Below are 12922 nucleotides of genomic sequence, written 5' to 3' on the forward strand. Positions count from 1 at the left end.
AATCTGCCCTTCACAAGGAATTAGAATCCTTTGGTATGTACAGATTAAAAATGGAACAAATCTACTTAACTATTTAAGTTGAGAAAAACACTGTGTCATTAATATTGGGAGCAAATGAATAAAACATGAACTATTAGGAGTTAGAATATACAACACTTGTGGTGTGTTAACCCCAGTAAACAGCTAAGCACCACCAGTACCTCCCTCACTCTCCCCCAACGGGATGGGAGAAAGAACTGGAAGGATCAGAGAGAAAAAACTCTTGGGTTTAGATAAAAATAGGTTAATAAGTGAAGACAGAAGGGGGGGACTCACCAACACATTTTGCAAAAGCAATAAGTCACCACTGAAGACTGATGTCCAGCCAGTCTTCAACTTATGGCAACACTGGGAAAACTAATACCCAAATTTAAATTTATAGGGCATGGTGCTCTATAGTGTGGAATGCCCTTCTGGCCACTGTGAGTCACCTGTCCTGGTGACTCTCCCAGCCTTTTCACTGGTGAGGCAGAGTGAGAATCGCAGAAGGGCTTGATGCTGTCCATGCCCTGTTGCACAATAACTAAAAAATTGCTGTGCTAGCAACACTGTTCAGGTCACCAGTCTGCTGGTGCACCCTATGAGCTGCTGTGTAGAAAGTTATATCCATCCCAACCCAATGCATTACAATAACCAAGAAGTCACCTCTGGCTTAGGAAATCCTGACATTTTTGACTGTTGTAAGCTGGAAGTTTTTTTTGGAAGCTCTCATTCCCCATTCTCATGTATTTTCTTAGAACCTGCTGCTTATTATCATAGAAAGAAGACTAGCAGAGATGAACTTTGGATCTCTTTCCAGTGAGACTGTTCTTCAGGCAGATAGATATATACAGCTTGTGTACTTCATCAAGACCACATGGTGATTAAGAAATAATTTGTAGGGCAATGTGTTTTAAGCTGGTATTAGCCTAAAATTAACTACTGGACTATTTTCACTCTGCTCTAACTTGTTTCAACCATCCTTTTAGTCCTCTGATAATGCTTTACCACACCACAATTTAGGAGTATATCACAGTATATTCAGCACATATATTTGTAAGACAATTATGTTTATGCATATACACTCACCTTGTATATATATGTGGTATTTTGAGTTTTGTTTTTGTAAAAGGCAGAACATATTCTTCTCAATGTAAAGGGTGTTTCGTCACTAAAATATCTACTATAATTAAGAAAATATGGATGTAGGCCATATGCAACAAAAAAAGGCATAATTTGTGATTCTATAATCTATTTATTGTGTTGTAGTAAACATCCACATGGCAATAAACAGACCAGTCAGATTTTGCAGCTGACTGGCCCCTTACCAGCTTGGTGGCTTTGTACCTATTTATTGGGAAGAATGAAGTCCTCTTCTGTTTCTAACAGACAACAAACACAATGGCATGTTAGACAAAGACCTAGCAGCAGTACAGGGGTTTGATAAAGGACTGATTGATGTTCTCTTATTTCTTCATTTGCCTACCTTTCCGTCTTCAATTTACACACTGCCGACTGAGAAAGTGATGGCATATACTCTCGAGTTTTTCAATCAATCTTACCTTTCTTCAGCATCATTAAATCACTCAATTCACTGCTGTGAAAATGATTTGAGTGTCTCTATTTGTTAAAATCTATGATACTCTGACTGTGTAGGGAAACAGTTTCATTTTACTCCTAACCGGTAGCTACAGTAGACTTCATTAATTTAAAACAAATCAGGTGTGAAGGTTATTTATTGCTTGGCAGATTGAGCACATTTTGAAAGGTTTCTCAGAATGCCTTATTTTGCAACCAAATTACACCGTCCAAAATGCTTTTTGGTTGTTCAATTTTTATTTTATTTTTGTTTAGCCAAGAAATAACATAATCTTATCCTTACAAAGAAAACCTTTGCTTAAGAACAATTGAAATTATTTGTTGCATGTCGATTCAGAAGTTAATTAGTAGGGATTTAATAACATTTCCTACTACCTGATCAGACATAGGGTGCTCTCCACCATCATTTCTCCCCAACCAATTGCTCTATGCCAGCCTGTTAACCCCTTTTCTGCCATAAACAAAAGGAGAACAGTCTCAAGACTGCAGGAATAATCAACATATTCAGATATTTTCAGGTAAACCTCTCAAGTGGGCAGATATATTGCATCTGAAATAGGAATTTGGTTATTAAATTCTTATAATTGCTGCCCAGCCCTTTAATTCTTTACTATGACAAATACTGTACATTACAGGAAATGTTATTATTAAAAAAAAGAAATCAAGCACTAGAGGTATTAACTTAGATCATCTGGTAGGAGTGTTTAGCTCCTTATACTGCAAGACTGACAGCTGGTAGAAAAGTTATATTGTAAATGTAAATGGCGACTGGTTAAAGAAGATGATTAATTTTTATGCCTTGAGGTGGCTTTTAGAGCAGGATAGGCAGAAAGATAGAAGGGTATTGAGCAGGTGAGAATGTGTACTAAACTAATAAGAATTTTAGAGGTTTTGTTTTTTGGTTATTGCACATTTTTTTAACACAGACTCTAATTGTTAATCTTTATTAACAATTAAATTGCTCTCTCTAAAGAGAGCAATGTGTTCAAAAAAGAAGATAGAGATTACCATGTTGAGAGGCTAGATGGGAAAAACTCTTACATTTGTATTAAACAGGCTGATCCAAGAACGGTTTAAGGAGAACAAGCAGCTAGGTTGGGAAGATTCAGTGGACAGGGGTGTAGATAATTGTTCACCAATGGGGCTGACTCAGTGTTAACAACAGAAGAAATCAAGTAAATTGACTGAAAAAGGAAAAAAAAAAATAGGTACACTTGGAGTGCTGCAGACTCAAATAGTAATTGGTGTGTCATAGCTACTCAAAGGACACCATAGCTGGCCTGCAGTATGAAAAAAATACTTTAGTAGGCATAAAACTATCTGACATTTCAAAGGATAGCAAATTAATCATTAATAACCAAGCAAGACCTTCCCACTTTTCTGAGAATTGAAACACAAGTGCACCATTGGCCAGAGTATCTCCAGTTTGGGAAGATGTCCAAATCTAAAATATTAATCACTTTTCTGCCACAAAAACATTTAAACCCCATCTTCAGCAGCCCCACAATATATGAGGCAGTGAAAGATGGTTGCTTAAAGTATAAATCATTTGGTCTGTAGGTAATCATAAGTTTAGAATTAAGTACATCTGTTTATGTAAACTTTATAAACTGTCTGATAAAGCTGCACTAAATGGATCAGTGACTCTGTCCTGACCTGGCTATGGCTGCAATCATCAGCTGAACTGATTAGTTGCAGGCTGTGCTTTGTCTTCGCCAGATTTAACAACCCTGCAGAAGTGCAAAGCCACCAAGAGACAAAAGATAGGAAAGTTCTTATAATTTACCTAATTTTCATACAGTGCAAAATTTGGAAATCCACAAATGTGTGAGGACTTCACAAAAGTTTTCCATTCCTTTGGAAGACCATACTGCCTCAAAGAGCAGGCATTTCTGGAGGCCTCATTTTTGCCGGGAGATGTGAGGAAGCTGTTGTACCTCATATGTCAGACCTGGGGCGATGACTTTGGGGAAGACAGGCCATGTGTGGTTTCCAACTATGCTATCAAATACACCAACAGTTTGCAGAGTCTGCAGTGCGTAAGCATTTAACCTCTGTCTTAGAACTTTCTTTTCATTCAAGTGCCATTAACAATTCTTCTCCTCATTGCATAAAATAGTTTTGAAGTAATTCTAAAAAAATATAACAAACCTTGGTGCTTTTTTAGAAATTATATGAACCTTTACCACACATACCTCAGAAATCAGCCACTACCAAAAAAACTGTGTATGGCGGTCAACAATTTCAAATGAAGCCTCTGCCTTTGATTAAAATCATATCATTTCATGTTTGTGGCTAACACTGAAGAAACTGGACAAGACATCTCCTTAATTAGTGATTAAAATGATCTACATAATAGGTGACTAATAAGGATGCAGGAAATGGCTTTTAAAAACAGGCAATCAAAGCCTTCTTAGGCTTACAAAGCTTATTGTTCTGCAATTATTAGGGTGTGCCTTTGACGCTCTGTACAATATTTAATTGTCCCAGCCAGGTGTGAAGGAAAGAAAACAAAAGATTAGGAACAGATACTGACTGTGATTCCAGAATTAGTGATTGGTCCCATATTGTAACAAAATCAGCAAAGTTAGTAGCATTCAGCTGAGAAAAGCCATTAAGATAAGGTATTTTTTAAAATGTAATATTGATAAATCTTAAAAAAAGGGCATTTTTAAGAGGGATTCCTCAACAGGGGAGAGGTCCCAGTATTTAATTTTACAGAAGGGCACCCATCCAAAAAGAGGGAACATAGTATCCCAGCAGAGATATAAATTTGTTACTCCTATTGTGGTAAAGGAAATTTGAATTCAAAAAATAAAAAAAGGGAAATTTGTGTAGAAATGCTCAAAACAAATGCTTTGCCTAGAGAAAGCAAGCAGCATAACACTGTTAATTTCTTGCTTCCATAGGTATGATCTAAACATGACCTTGTCAGTAATGAAGAGAATTTGTGTGCTAAAAATCATTATATTTTGTGTGAATCATTGAAGGGACAGCAATGACTATTATACTAACCAGAATACTGCAATAAATTTACTGGACATGCAACTAGCAGATTTACCTCTTAGTTCTCCCCATTGGAGAAATAAAATCTTTTTTACCCGGGCCTGCATGAGCACAGGAACTGTTGAATCATTAAAACAATATTTTAGGTATATATGCTTTCTATTCATTTAAAAACCACTTAAATAAAGATCAGATTTTCAAAGCTTCTTAACACTCATTTCCCATTTCAATGCCTCTAATAATATTTTCAGGACTCTTAACTGTTAAGAAGGTTCTTTTGAAAATGTTTTCCCTACATGGGAAGAAACAATTTTGTAGTTTCTCCTAACTGATGTTGCTTTCTAAAACTCCTGACTATAATGCTTGCTACCTCTTCCAAAGTAATAATCTTTATGTCCTACTTTCATAATAAACTTGAATTTGACACAAACTTCTCAGTAGAAAAAAAAATGGATGCAGAAAATTAGTATAATTTCTGTTTTCTTTTTATGATTATATGCATAATTCTTATAATTTCAGCTATTACTATTCCACTAATTTTTTAAATTTTCATTTTTAAAATGTTCTCTTTTTATCTAGGTAATTTTTCTTTCTCTCCTTCAGAACTTTTCTTAAGAAAATTAAAATTCAGGAAATGAAAGATGGGATAGAATAGCCATAAAAGCTGAAAATTATGTCTTTTCAGAATAGAAGCATGAGGGTGAATTCTCTTCCTCCTTGTTACCACAGGATTCATTATACTGCCCCAAAAGCTGTCTGTGTTATCCATAGATGGTGAAAGCAGTTCTCTTTGTCTACTCTGACATTTTTTGTGACAGGGTGGACAATTGCCTTTGTATGAGTTAGGCAACCTAGAGGTAATCATTTGGGAGACAAACATATTTTAGGGCATTTTTAGGGCATATTCAGGGAGCTTTTCATGTCCTCTGTGTTGGATGTCTACTTTAGAGTTAGACAAATCATTTACTAGGGGTCCGTAAATCTCTCTATAAAGAAATAATATGTAAAAAGTGCTTACATTTGGTTAGATGCATCCCACTTCAAATGTACAGACAGCAAACTCTGATTAAAGGTCTTGCTTCAGGCATAGACTGTTGCCTATGACAGTAGCAATGTGGTTTTTAGCCAAAGAGAAAGAGGTCTTCCTGATCTCATGGATGTAGCTGCAGCTGCTTCAACATGCTCTTTCTTGAGGAGCTGCCTGCTACAGGACCACTTTTCCCAAATGGATCCTTTTACAGAGATCAAGGAAACTTCCCAGGAATACACACACAGGGCTCTACTGTCCTCCTGTGCAGCCTCACCCTTTGCTACTACCACAGACTTGGATATTGACAGGAATTACACTCTATGAAAGACAGTCACAATTTGTCATTAGACAAAGACATTTGTTCCTATTTTGAGAATGGCAAAATTAAAAGTTTTTCAAAATCCAGAGATGCCTTCAGCTGTCTGTAAACGGTGCTGAGAGAAACAGAGCAAGTTCTAGGCTTCTTACAATGAAAGAAAAACAAAATTTTTACTGTTGAGGTGGTTCTTGAGACATAGAAAGGGAAAATATTCAGTGAAAGGTACAAAGTGAGGGAGGTGAAGAGATGCCTCAGTGGAGAGAAGGGGAGGAGAAAGTAGGTTTTCATCAGACTGTGTGGTAAGTCAGGGAACCCATAGGTAGTTTTGTAGTTTTTAATTCTCTCCCAGCCCCTTCCTATCCCCTCACCTTCTTCTACCTGTCTGAGTTGTCCTTGCCATCTCTTTACCACCTCCCTCTGTTGACAGTCCACACGTCTCCATAACACTAATGTTATTTAAGCTAATTCTGCATCTCTGGGCATACGAGGATAGAGGGCATGCCCATGTTAAACAAGTTGCCAGCCTAGCCAGCTGCCAATTCTAACTCTACAATAAAATGGCTTGTGTCATCCTCTGCATTCAGAAAAGGACAAAGGAAATGGTTAGTACATAACAAAAAGACAGAAGATAAAATAATAGAAACCCTGTTTTATGAATTAGAAAATCTTCCTTTTCTTCTGGCATCGATTTTAGGTACAATATTGTGCTTTACAGAGAAGATTAACAGAATTGTTCAATTGCCTTCAAAATAGTCTCAGCAATTAGACATTCTTTTCATATTTTCATGTTCTCAGAAGTATACATTGATAATGATTTGCAGCTAGATATATGTTACAGCACATTACTTATTAGCAGCAGCTCTAATGTTTCTGCTTTGTGTTAAAAAGTCATACAAAGAACACTAGAAAAATTACCTTTATAATTTTAAGGCATATATCATATTTTAATTTAAACTTCACAGCAAAGAAAGTTCTTTGACTTCCTAAAAAAAGTAGTCCAATTTTAAATCACGCAAAGATGAATAGCTGGACCAAAAATTTCACTCAGTTTCAGAATTACTCTGAAGTCATGGCCAAAATTTATATATAATTACACATAACTACAAAAGGTTTTCTCCATCTACTGGGTGCCCCATTATTTTCTGCTTCATTAGTAATAATGCATATTATTCCTTGAGAGATAGCACAAATTATAATTATAGGTTATTTTGAGGCTTTCATTAGAATCTACTAGTTTTATGTGCAGATTAATTCAGAACAATCCTTCTTTGGGGGCAAAATTTTCCAAGTTTGGTCTCGTCTAAATGTTTGGCTTGGTTTGCCTTCTGAAGCATGAAAGTTCTGAAGTAAGTAACTCCAGGTGTTTTGGAGGGAGAATAAATGTAACTCTTCAATCTCACTATAAGCTTATTTTTTCTTAATAAATTGGTTGCTAGGGAAAAAAAATGCCCTCTTAGGCCCTGTGGTTTGGAAGTGAGAGCTTAAAGAAATCAGAATGTTTTAAACCATTGACTTATATGCTGGCAATGCTGGGATGCTCTGCAGACCACCTAGGTAGCCTCACTGGCCATGGGCCTCTGGAAAGGGAACCCATTCCTCTGGCCTGATTTCCATTCACAGCACTGAATGTGCCTTTGCTGACAGATTTATAGCACCCAGGGTACCAAAGTGGCCCCAGCTATCAGACCTGTGCTCCTCAGTACCTGTGCTCATGTGGTGCTCAGGGTCAGGCCCTCGTGACCTGACAGATGTGACTCTCTGGCACAGGCTGGAATCTGTTTTTCCTTGGTCCCATCCTTTTTTCTTTCTTTCATTTATTTCTCTCCTCTTGCTGTTTCCGTTCCTGCCTGGGGTAGTATAGAGTCCTCCTGAATTCTGTGTAACTCCTGCAAGGATGCAATTAAAGGATTGATGGAACAAATGGAGTAAAATCCAAGATTTTACAGTCAGCACCGGTCTCTAATGCCTGTTTATAAATTTCCCAGACATGAAATACCTTGAAAACTGCACCCAGTTTTATGTTTCACTGGAACCATGCAGTTTAACTATCTGAATAAGAAAAGAGAAATGACAAGGCTTCACACCATTCATGGAGCCCCTCAAAGGCAATGGGAAGGGCATCATATTCTCCTCAGTTCTGCTTCTGTCTGTGGCACCAGGCAGGAGGCACTGAGCCCTTGCTGTGAATCACTGCCGCCCGTTAGAGTCTTGGCAGAAGAAACACAGCCCTAAGATACTGGTGAGTGAGTCCATAGTAAAAAACCAAAAAACAATCTTAGCAGCCCTAAGACAAAACAGTTATTCTGAAAGTTCTTTTTACCTTCTTGTCCTATGGTTTTCTACCAATAGCTCAAGATCTCTATCACAGACTGTCCTGACTTCAGCCAGCTTAATTTCAAGATGCATCTTCTCGCACTGAGAAGTCTCTCTCCACTATTGCTGTTACAAGGCAGAGGTTGTGACAAGTGTAACACACAGAGCCCCAGGCAGAGTCACACTGCTTCCACTGCCACAAACAGCTTTCCCACTTCTTTGCATGGTTATTTCAACTTGCAAATGGCTGTTTTTGGAAATCGATGTGTTTTTAAAGCCAAAGCTATTACAGAAGAGGATGAACTAACAGTATAAAGATGGTTCTCTGGAAAGATTCACAGCCTCATTTTGTCTCATTCCTTCATTAAAATGCTGTGTTGGTGATGGGTCTTAAAGAGAAGATTATTTTCTTCATCTCCAGAGCTGAGTACAGAAAAGATCTGCATCTAAGATATTTGGAAAAGTCTAATGCAAGGACTGTGATCCTTTGTAATACTTTAATACTTTGTAGAAAGTTAATTGCAAACCTAAGGAGTGTTTGGATGCACTTCTTTTCTATTTTGAGTTCCTTTCTACAGCCTAGCCTATAATTTTCCATCTTTATAAACTGCTTGAATTCTGAAAAAGTACTTCTCTTGACGTTGCCTAACTATTGTGGAGCTTTTACTTTATAGGTAAGTGAAGTTTGGCTTCATTCCTCTGTGACTTTCAGAGTTTGCATGGGGAGATTTTTGTGACATCTCTCTAGTAACAGAGTGCTGAACTATAGGGATTCCTGTTATCTGAGAACTTGTCTGAAGACTGTAGGGCAGAGAACAAGTTTTCTGTTGTAAGCAGTCACAAAATCAGAAATCAAGAGGAATGAAGTGAACAAAGTGTATTGTGTCCCTTGACCCCCTGACATGGGAAAAGGGGTCATCTCCCATGCCTCCTGCCCTTGAACAGATATACTCTGAATATTCTAACTTGCAGTGTGCTGTGCCATACATCCTTGTACTGGTACATGCCTGGATTCCCAAACACATCTGTAACATCCCTCCATGGCAAATATATTTATGCTTTAATGCCCAGTTGGATAGATAAATAAAGAACTTAAGAACTTCTAGGAACTCACCAAAATATTCTTGTCTCTCCACCAAAAAAAAAAAAAGAAAAAAAAAAGAAAAAAAAGAAAAAAAAAGGAAAAAAAATGTAAATGGTCCAGAAACATCAGCATGACATTGTGCTCCATTTGGCCCCTAAACCCTGTAGTAGAAGTTTGAGTAAATTAGCACACAATATTAAACGCATGACCCAAATTGTCCTTCACTTGTCCCATAACTCATAGGCAAAACTTTTATTCATTTATGAGGCATATTTTAGTCCTGGCTATGGGATAATGTCATGTGGTAAATATGTGTGGTCCTGCCAGGGAGTGGCTGCTACTTGTGAGTTAGGTAGTGTGCCCAAACAATTCTCATCCTACACCACATAAAAATCTGTGGGGTATTCTGGAGTCCTGTATGAACATGTACAGTGCTTGTAGGAAGTTGTTCCAGCCTAGAGCATCCTCACTTAGATAAAGACTGGGTGACATCTAGCATAGCAGATTAATCTTACCTTATTCCATCTCCTTTATGTTTCCCTCATTGTTACAACAGTATAAACTTGACATTTTAATAATTATCATTCTGCTAGAAAATATTATAGGAAGACATAAAATGACTTCTGAATGTTGCCCGGTCCTTCAGGTCAACATATCTTCAGCTCCTATTTTTAAAAGCCTATCATGCACAAGGGACTGAAAAGGCAGTCTTAAATAACTCTTCCAGTATAATAGGTAAATATTTATTAATAAAACACATGTTATTTACCTGATAAATGCCTTGTCAGAGCTGTTCTGGTGTTTTGCACTCTGTAAATATGTTTTCAAGAGGATGTCATTACTTTTAATTGTGTTTTGTGAATATTTCTACCTATAAAGATTGCTAAACTGATACCAGTTAAATACATCCAAAGCTGTGATAGATGAAGTATAGAGCACTGACCTAACACTGACCTCATCTTCTACCTGAAAGCAAGAGCAACAGAAAGTGTTGAGAACTAGTTCATTATTCATTTCTTCATAGGTTCATGCCTTGTTTCAATTTAAGTTGTCTTGTTGGTTCTGCATGGTGATATATTCCTTGGCATGGCAGATGAAGGGGCTGAGTTAACTCCATTTTATGAAGGTCATCCAGCCTTGAACCTTGATCTCAGTAGTGAGATGCAAGTATTTTATTCTTCTACCTTCTCACATAGAGTAGTAGAACATAATTTTTTTAACTAAAGTCAAGCACTCTGTGTTGAATGGCCCATAATAGCTTGTCATTGATGTATATATTAAAAATTTATGAAATAAAAAGCCAGAGCTTGTCCTAGAGTGCTAATGCAGGGAACACATACAGGGAATATCATCAAAACTTGTTAAATATGTGTAGTAGAAAAAATCTAGAAACTGCTGGTCATAAGAGAAATGTTTCTAAATGAAATGCTCAAGATGCTCATATGTTTGAATTCCTTCTTTTTTATTTTCTTTAAAATTAAAAAGGATGATAGCTTGTTTTACAGGTGATCAAATTCATCATGGGCAGGATGTCACTTGGTGGATGCAACTTTTTCCCTTTCATGTGGTTGTTCTGTATGTGATAACTGTTGTTTGGCTATGCGCTGTGATCCACATGGGAGGTCTGTTGCACCATTTCCCAGTTTGTTTCATTGTGCTCTGAGCTTTTACCAGATTCCTTTCTGCAAAAAATGGAAATGATATTCTTGGCTGAAACCAGCTGTATTCTGGAATCCTGCTGCCTCCCATTGTTTTCAGAAGGTTTTCTAGTTTTTCATCTACTGAGTTGGTCTTGCTATTTTTGTTTATTTTGTTGCTAAAGAGGAATTGGAGGCACATTAGTATTGTTTCCCAATTTTTGGCAATTACTGTTGACAAGCTACTATAAAACTCTGGTATTTCTCAAAAATAGCCCATACATTTCAAAGCAACAAAAAATGACTTGACATTTAGAATGCACTAAAGAGCACAAGAAAATTTGTGAGTAATGCATTGAATTTCAAGATGTATGTGCTCAAATTTCATATATTTTAGATTCAAAGGAAATACCCCAGTAATGACTTTGCATCATAATTTAAATCAACCCACTTTTCTAATGCAAGTCTCCCTAAAGAAAATGCACCCTTTGAAAAAGAAATCTATTTTGGTTTGGTAATAAACTAACTATTTGTTAAATACAAGTCTAGTGGCCTATGAAAAGCAGAGAGAAAAATAGCCTTCCATGTGACTGGTCTGCTTCAAAAGGAAATAGAAAAACAAACTCCTCTTTCTAATTTTTACCCAAACTCCAGAATTGTGGCAGTTTTTATCTATTCTGATTTTTCTTTTTGCTGGTGTGTGCCAGCTCTGAGAATTTTGGAAATACTGGTGTGACCAGAAAATAACAGTTCCAGTCAAGCAAGGAACAAAGTGCTTCGTTCTGCCTGAAGAAGTTCACTCCTTGCTTCAGAAAACTTTGTTCTTTTGCTTAGCTAGAGCTATTGTATAATTTGGATATTTTCCAGTATTTTACTGCTGTATTCAAGGGTGCCATCATGATCTTAAACTCTCTTGCAAAAGAAAGAGAGCAGGACAAGAAAGCCAAAGAGGCTGTACCTCTGCTATAAGACTTCATAGCTTAATAACGATTAATATAGTACCAACCTAAGTGTCCTGATAACTCTCAGTTGACTCTTTCTGGTAATTCAACTATCTGTCAGGTGATTCAGTCAATAGTGCACACCCAGGTAATAACACACCCTAGGCAGACACATTAAAAAAAAAAACAAACCAAAAAAACAAAAAAACCCCAACCAATGAACCAACTAAAACCACTGACAAAAACCTGCAAATCCAGGCAGGAAAAGAAGCTAATTCTTATAACTACTATGGTTCCAACTCAGCTATCTTCTATCCGTGATGAGTAGAGAAAGAAAGTTATTTGCTCTGTGGAAGATGAAAAAAAGATTTTTTAGTCAGCTTGATTTTTTGCAAGAAATTTATCCTTTCAGTCCTTTATCATCATAGTGTCTAGAAACATAGAGTGCAGTGGTAAAGCGTTTCTGTATGATGGAGGGGAACAGTTTATATTTGAATAAAATGAACACCAAATATAAGCAGATGACTATAGAAGTCATTGGAACTGTTTACTAGATAGTAAACTAAAGTGAGTCAACAAGAGAAATTAAATCCTTTTCCATCTAGAAAGCTGAGATATTTCTCCACAAAATGCTTTATTTTTCAAGAGGATGCAATATGATCCCTTGGGTAAATAAAGAAAAAAACATCTTTGATTTGCCTGCTGCATAACTCCAGTATTTGGTAATGCTATTGGAGTAGACATGAACTTCTGCAGGCAAGGTTAGATGCCTTAGGCAAAAGAGAAGAAAGCATAGCCTGATAGGGTTTCTCTGTCAGAATTAAGGGTTTCTAGTTCTCAATTTGCCTATAGTTGATTTAGTTAAAAAAAATAAATTATTTATTCACCACTATTTGAGAGTTCACCTGGAAATACAACTTATTTTGAGATAAATAATTAATTATATTATATTAAGTAAACAGTCAAACGCCTTAA

This window comes from Molothrus ater, chromosome 1, assembly GCF_012460135.2.
Source record: "Molothrus ater isolate BHLD 08-10-18 breed brown headed cowbird chromosome 1, BPBGC_Mater_1.1, whole genome shotgun sequence".
Lineage (NCBI taxonomy): Eukaryota > Metazoa > Chordata > Aves > Passeriformes > Icteridae > Molothrus > Molothrus ater.